Source organism: Eptatretus burgeri, chromosome 3 (genome assembly GCF_056783735.1).
Source record: "Eptatretus burgeri isolate ZD-2024b chromosome 3, Ebu_testis_v1, whole genome shotgun sequence".
Lineage (NCBI taxonomy): Eukaryota > Metazoa > Chordata > Myxini > Myxiniformes > Myxinidae > Eptatretus > Eptatretus burgeri.
In genome coordinates, this window is record NC_140963.1 from 11,169,154 (window position 1) to 11,177,531 (window position 8,378).

Here is an 8,378-nt window from a genome sequence, read left to right on the forward strand (position 1 = left end):
CACCGACAGATTTATCACATGTCCCCATTAAGATTTCTCTCACGCATCTTTTCTCAATCTGTGCCTCGTTCACTGACAGAGCGTGACTGATTTGCATCTTTCATACCTTCCTCTTGCATCATGCTGCACCACAACTTTGCACCTCCCATTCATGCACTGTCGACATCCCACATTTCTTCCCTCCTCCCCCTTCCTAAGCGATTGGGATGCGTAGGTTCGTTGACCACACCAGGTATAACGAGATCGCTAAACCTCAACTGCTTCTCTTTCTGGCTAAATCTAATTTTCTCGTGTGTGTGTGTGTGTGTGTGTGTGTGTGTGTGTGTGTGTGTGTGTGTGTGTGTGTGTGTGTGTGTGTGTGTGTGTGTGTGTGTGTGTGTGTGTGTGTGTGTGTGTGTCTCATGGAGCCTGTTATATGTAATATAAGTTAAGATTGTACAAGTTATTCTCGGGTTAACTCTGCATTGTGTCTTCTTTTGTAAATATTTGCATTTATTGTGCCACACCCATCCATCGGAGGCGGGGAACGACCGCAAGATGGAGTAATTGGGCCATCTCCCCCCCTCCCCCAAACACCCGGAATTGAAGGTCGTCACTCCGGATAACTCCGAAGTCGACGTGTCGCTTAATGAACCGTGGATGCCAATATTTCGACCACGTGGTTTGGGTGTTTTTGTCTGATTCCAATTTACCTAATTCGCCGCACGGTCTCGCTACTGGGGAAGCCACACCCTCGGCCGGCTTTGGCCAAACCGAGTCGCTGTTACCAACTCGGAGCCGGCGTAACCGAGCGGGAATTACCAAAGCCGCGCCGGTCCAAATAACAATCTATGGCACAATCGGCCTCACTATAACTCAAACCTGAACCATTCTAGGCCAATGGGAGAAAGCACAGACAACGAACTGGAACATTTAACAGTTATTTATTTACAATAGGCAATAGGGAGGGAGACACAGAGCAGAATTAATCACAAATATAAATGCAGGCAAATGTACAATGGCAATCACTTTACAGTTTTACTTACAAGACTAGCCACAGACATAGACACACACACCCAAAAAGAAATGGAGCCAGCTGGCCTTTATTGGACCCTTCAGCCATGGAGGATAGGCAAGCTGGGGGTCAGAGTCTGGTCGGGTACCTGGCCGCCTCGTGCGGTTTTATCAACTTGCACTTGTGGAGCTCGGAGTCCGTGGAATGAAACGAGGATCCCCAGCTCGAGCGCTCCAACACAACCCACCACGGTGGGACTCAAACCCACGAACCAGGATCCAACGAGCACAGCCCTGATCCTACGAACGACCCAGCCAGCCACGAATGACCGATGACCAGGAGAGCCCAGCAGACCAGAAGCAAGGACCGATCTCCAAAGAACCAAGGAACAACGACAAACACCTTTGAGCACCTCGCGATCCTTCTTATCCCTCCCCCGTGCGGGGTGGAGGGATCCGTTCTCTGGTAACTCGCCTCCGGATTGGACGGGGCATTTTCGGGTGTTGTGGTGGCCACCCGCGATTGGAAGAGGAGGAACGTGTCGGCGTCTCGGTGCTCCACCCCCCGAGAGGCTCTTTTGTTTTCTCCAGTGTCGAGAGGGGAGACATTCTTCTTTGATGGGGCGGAGTCAGAGCTGAGGCCATCTCACCCAGATTGGATGGGAGGAACATTCCATCTTGCTGGGGCGGAGTCGGCCCTGAAGCGATGGAAACTCCGTCTGCATTCGTGGCCTTGAACACGTGCGTAATGGAGCTGAAGGAGTGGAGGGGATTGATGTAGAAAACTAACTGGAAAGAAACTCGCAGCACACACATGAAATTCCCATTAGAGATAAGTGAGGAATTCTAATTATCCACATATACTTAACAAAATAACTGAACTATGGGTCATCTGTATGTGTGAATGCGAATGGTTTCCAGATTCGAAACAATATAACTTGCCTCGCCTTGTCATAAATTGCTTGTTATGCAGTAAATGTGCGCAGCTCGTTTTTGTCTTTTCCTTCATTCGTCCAGCATGGTCCGCGCATTAGCTTAGCCGGAAAGTTATGTCCCAATAATCTGTTTATTAGCCGGTGTGTACTTGGCAGCTCCACTCGGCTGCACCTGATATGGTAGGTTTAATGCAAGTATGCATCGAGAGCACGATTTCCAGATAAGGAGACCGCATGAACCACAGTTAAATGGTAGTCAGATGGAGGACACTGGGTCACGTGGTTAAATTGTTGGTGTTCGTGGTTGATTAACGACCTGCTTCGACACGGACTTATTTGTGTGATGGCCTTGATTCCTTGTGAGTCTGCGGGAGAACTGCAGATATCCCCACCCTTGTAGTACCCCAGGTCCGCAACAGTACATCGTTGGGGGAGGGGGGGGGTAATCAAAGTTTCCCCCAGATGATTTTTTTATGTTTACGCCTAAATACTGGTCTGTGAAAACAAATTATTTTGATGAACAATTTACAATAATCACCAATAAAAATTAACAACTTATAAATGGGATAATTAACAATTTATTAATGGGATAGTTAACTTTTTTTCCAATGGGATAGTGCACAATTTGATTATGCAAATGATTTTAACTCAATGATTTAAATGCACATCTTTGTCGATTAAGAGAAAATATAGAATATTAATTGCCTTCTTCAAATACAGAGATTATTTGTAAAACTGCGAAACTTCTGCAGTAACTGGGAAAAAAACCCCAAAAACATGCACTTAATTTGTGCCCCCATTGACAACGTTAGTAAATAATACTAGCATATACCCGTGCTCCGCACGGAGTTAATTGTGTGGAAAAAGGTGGATGAGGCATAATAGTTGATGTTAAGGGAAGCTGGGGAGGGTGTCATTAGGGATGTGATGCACTATGGTTACCCGTCCTTAGTTTTCTAAAGGACCTCCCTGCAGATGACATTTTGGATGAGTGTCTTGTTGCTGAATAGTCCTTGTGAGGAATTATTGTCCACTTTGATAGATATATAGGAGTAACCTCTTGCACGTGAAAATGCAACATATAGTTGGCCATGGGAGAACACAGGGGCTGGGAGGTATATTCTGAGTTTGTCAAATGTTTGGCCCTGGGATTTGTTTATGGTCATCGAGTATGTGAGTCTGACTGGAAATTGCATCCTCTACAGTGTGACTGGAAGGTTGGCGTCTGATGGGGCAAGTTTAACATGATATAGGCCGAGCCCTACACTGAACAGGAGCAGTGGAGGGTGACCGAGATTCAGAATGCAAATTTCAATGAACGGCACTTTTTGGCGCACATCCGACGATCGAACACCGCTTGGATGCTTTAATTTGAAGATCACACACGCAAGACACAACACAGGTAACGATGGTGGTGGATATTGACAATTAATGTAATGAACGGCAGTTGTTTGGGTGCATCCGACAATCGAACGCCTCTTTAATTTGAACAGTTAGGCCTAAGTCACATTTGCCATGGCGGCCGTGGGGTCTCCAAAATCGGCCACTAGCAATTATACGGCGGCCGCAGTATTTCCACGGTCACACAATGTAGCAGTCACAGATGTTATTATTTTTCGGGGAGCCGCACGGCGTATTTATAAATTGTGGAGACCGAAAACGTGGGGGTCCCGTACAGTCTTTGATTTGATGTCGCACGGTGACCTTAGGGCGTTCCTGCGGCGGCCGTAGAATTTTCAAGGCAGATGCAAGGCGACCGCACGGGGACCGCAGGGGGGGCCCTAAGCTGAACGTGCGGCCAGACAGACGGTAACGAATGGGTTAATTTTTTTTTTTTAACCAATTTTTTTGTTTCGGCTTGTCGAATTTCTACGGCGAACGTAGAAATGAAAAAAGTTATAACTCCGCGTTATAATTCCACGGCGACCTTACGGCCTGTAAAATATAGCATACGGAGTAGGGCCACCCTGAGGCCACCTCAAACTCTGCGGCTGCCGCACGTTTCTGTCAATTCAGAGGGCGTACGGCCGCCCTATCCTCGCCGTAGAGCAAATGTGACTTCGGCCTTAACACGCACGTATTCAAGGTACAGAATCTATTGTCGGACACCGCTCTTTCGAAGAACTAAAAAAATAAGAGAATCCGGGCAATGAAGGGATGACCTCATACCCATTCCCTGGTTCCTCCTACGCATCAGATTATAGCCTTTGATGTTATCTGGACATAGGCATATTGCAACAAATTTCCAGGTGTTTTTAATATGCATGTTGGATTTCAGACACAAATTGACAGTCTAAGAGGGTGTGTTCAGTCTGGGAAAGAGCCAATCGGGGTACATCATGTTGGCAGAGCTCTGGCGCTCATCGTTCCCCTCCTTCCACGCTGATTTTTAAAACATGACAACCATTGCTGATGTTCAGAGCTATACTATTTATGATCAGTTGTGTTTATGTTCAGTGTTTGATGCAATGAGTACTCCCTTACTCGAGTTCATATTTTTTGGATACTGTATTTGGCAGCACTTACATCCGACGATTGAACATCCGACGATCCGACAGCAGTTCAGCCATGGCGACCAAACGGGAACAAATGCGCCCGTTGATGGGTTGAAAATCTTGTTGAAGCCACGTTGTCATCCAATTCCAGCTTAGAAATTTAGTGCATTTCCGTCACATTAAGAAACCCCGTCACAAAAAAGAATAACAACAAGGAGAATTAGAACGATCACTTGGTGGAGCGCATACCTCCACCAGGCTGATTAGTTTACGTTTTGTATCCCACTGATAGGCCGGATCTGGATTCGGACCTGAACGAAAATTTAATCGGCTGTTTATTGTCACCTAACCAGCTCATCCACCAAGTTTTGTCCGAATCCATCCATAAAGTTTTGAGATATCGTGCTATATATATATATATATATATATATATATATATATATATATATATATATATATATATATATATATATATATATATATATATATATATATATATATATATCGTTTTAGCCTTATCACTCAATGGTGAAGAACCACTCAAAAAATTATTGGATCCAGATTCAGATCTTCACCAAAATCGAATAAATTCTTCCTTGTTACAAACCCAACTGCCCACAAAGTTTTGTCTGAATCCATCCACAACTTTTTGAGATTCTGCTCTATGTCGTTTTAGCCCCATCACTCAATGGTGAAAAATCAGTTTAAAAAGTCTCTGATCCAGATTCGGATCTTCACTAAAATGTAATTATTTTCGCCATTGTCACATACACAAGCTCTCCACGAAATTTCGTCCAAATCAGTCGACAACTCTTTGAGATATTTTGTTCACAAACAAACAAAAAAGATGTTATGCGTAGCACGATACTTGTGAAATCCATAAAAGAAATTTGACCTTAAAAAATAATTGGTGGTTGACATCAATGACCAATACACAAATCGTCTTCAAATTTCAAGTCAATCAGATGAAAATTGAGAAATTTAGAAATCTGAATTATGTCGAGTTTTTGACCTATGTGGACCTCAAAAATACTTGTTCGTTGAATTCAGTGACCTGATATGCAAATCCTCTCCAAATTTCAAATCAATGAGATGAAAATTGAGGATATTACAAATTTGAGAAAGTTGTTGACTATGGGCCTATGTTGACCTTTTGGCATATGTTGACCTCAAAAACAATTGGCTCGTTGAATTCAGTGACCTGAAATATAAATCCTCTTCAAATTTCAACTCAATCGGATGAAAATTAAGGATTTTAGAAATCTCACCTAAGTTGTTGACCTTTAGCCTATGTTGACCTTTTGGCCTATGTTGACCTAAAAAAAGAATTGGTGGTTGAATTCAAAATAATTGGTGGTTCACCAAGTACCCTTCTAGTTTATTTTCAGAAACGACGCAAAGATTGGCATTCCCGTGAGCGAAGCGACAGGTCTTGCATTCTCGTATCACTTAATCATTAATAACCAAAACCTGATCATTTGGGTGATGTGAATAATCATGCTGTCACCGGTCACACTTTTTCTTTGCTTCTTCCCACGTCATGTTCGACATACCTCAGTGTGGCTGCGTCTGTTGATGTGAACATTTTTGGCACGATACGATTGCCGCCGACGCTTGTAATCTCTCATCTCTGCTGGCACCTCCAGATTGGACTTCTCTTTGGGCTCAATTTTGTCTGCAGGAATACAAGTGGAGGAAAAAACAAAACAAAAACAAGTGAGGAAGGGGGGGGGGACAAGGAAGGGGGCGAAGTTTTAATGCAAAATAAGAACGACAATTGCTTTGCAATACATGTCCCCTACCGGTGAAACTTTAAATAACCCGATGTACATACATGAAGCAAAAACATGCATACGGCTTATGTGAATATATAATACATTGTGGTTATATACAGAGGATCATTCCAATTGCACTGGGCCACGCATGGACTATCACCCAGGCCTAAGGCCTGCCGATCTGTGCTGCTTCATGTAATGACAGTGCATGATTTTATTAGGGCGGAGTCAGGCCAGCTGTCCAGCCACCAATGGGTGTAAAGCAGTGGTGTGGAGTCAGGGCACAAGGATATTTTATAAGCCGATGTGAAAAATTGACGAAACGCCATAAAACTCGAACTTGTTCTGTAACTTATCATACAAAAGCCACGTACCAAGTTTCAGTTGAATATATTACAGGGTATGGGGGGGGGGGAAAGTTAGAAAAAGCACAGTTGGGACGGACAGACGGACAGCAAACCTATAGTCCTCTCCAGTGAAACTGGTAGGGGACCAATAACAAGACCCAAGGTATCTTTGCTTGTTTGACAACTGCTGGAGATGCTCTACAAAAATGCAGTATAAGTTTTATAAATGAAAAGCAAAGCCATGCAACATTCCTCGCTTCAATTTCGAAGTCAAATCCACGTAGAGATCATCACAGCCCTGTGCGCTGGGATTTTCTTTCTTTGCCTGAAGCACAACGTGATAACAGATGGCGATTCGGTCTGCACGTGTCAATGTGCACATCTCACGGTCAAGTGTTTCGGGAACCTCCACAGGATGTGATGAAAAATCACCTGTAAGGTCAGGGGGCCGTGTTGGGTATGACAGATTTGATGACAAATATTTTATCCAACTATAATGATTACGGAAAATGGATGAAACAAAAATCTTACATCCTCTATTGTCATTCCTCTGACATCAAATACGACTTGCAAACACAAAGTAAGCTCTGCAGACAAAGCAGAAGGTATGTTCATTGGTTTCGTTCATCTTTTTGAAGGTGCTGTGATAAGAACCAATAAATATATTTCTGCAGCCAATAGCTTAACGATACAAACTTTTACTTTCACTGGTAAGTTTATTACGTGGCTAAAGTAATCAAAATATTTAAAAACACTTTTGTTATTGCCTGTTGCTGATATGTATCCTTGTACTTGATACAATGCAAAATCTTCTTCGATGTGGGATGAGAAAGAAACCTTCAAGCTTGCTCTGCACAAACTCATCATGGTTGTGTTTCTCTGAAATCAATAACCAGCTTTGGTGGTTGTAATGGTTAGAGCGTCTACTCTGAGTCTGGGAGGTCGGTGGTTCAACCCCTGGGCGAGCCATAACAGACTTTTGAAATGGCATTTCCTGCTTCATTGCTTGATGCTCAGCACGTAAAAGGATAGAGCAATGCCAAACAACCAAAAGCTGGTCAGAATAGAGCAGGCTTTGATGGGCCGAATGGCCTCCTCCTGTGTTGAAGTTCCTTGACGGGAACTCGTATTATTATTATTGCATCATGGAAAAGTTAAGGACATTTCAAGATTTTACAAGAGCTCAAGTGAGCACAATATATGCCCGAACAAGAAGGTATATACAGAATTGTGCTACTACATGGAAAACAGCATCTTGGTTGCCATGGCAACCACTTTAGATGACAAACGTATGTCGCGACACACCGTCTCCACAGTCTGTAGCTATGTATCAAATATGAAATGTGAAAGTTGAAAACTTTGGGAGTTAGAGTGCGGACAGGAACGGACGGACGACCGGTATCACATAATACGCCCCGATATATATATATATATATATATATATATATATATATATATATATATATATATATATATATATATATATATATATATATATATTGTTGCGGTATTCGCGCCCGCCGGCGTGCTGACGGCCACGTAACTCGAATCGCGGCACGTCGCCCACCGGACGGACAATCCAGTCGTGACCCTCTCGGACTAACGCCGGGAACCAGTCACGGGTGGACCTTTCGGTCTCACCGCGATCGAGCCAATCAGCCCCCGCGTGGGATAGGGTTGCTCGCCAAATTCGACCTACCTAAGTACCCACGCGGAGGGTAGACCGGGCGATCGCACCTCGCCGCAGGTCGACTTCGGACACGGGCCACTTAAGCGACCCGTTCCGTACTATCAGAATAACCGAGCGGTGTTATCGTCGACCTCGACGGTTCG

The 8,378-nt window shown here is 43.9% G+C and overlaps 1 long non-coding RNA gene across 2 annotated transcripts; it reads right to left on the reverse strand.

The window, feature by feature from the left end:
- Positions 1-906: 906 nt before the first annotated feature.
- Positions 907-7,928, reverse strand: LOC147029396 (uncharacterized). Of its 2 annotated transcripts, none has more exons than XR_015055891.1 (4): positions 7,077-7,928; positions 6,301-6,977; positions 5,977-6,098; positions 907-1,747 (listed from the first exon to the last, which is right to left on the reverse strand). It is a non-coding gene; the product is annotated as an uncharacterized LOC147029396 (long non-coding RNA). The 2 variants fall into 2 exon arrangements; XR_015055890.1 differs by having other exon boundaries at positions 6,226-6,977.
- Between the last annotated feature and the right edge of the window lie 450 nt (positions 7,929-8,378).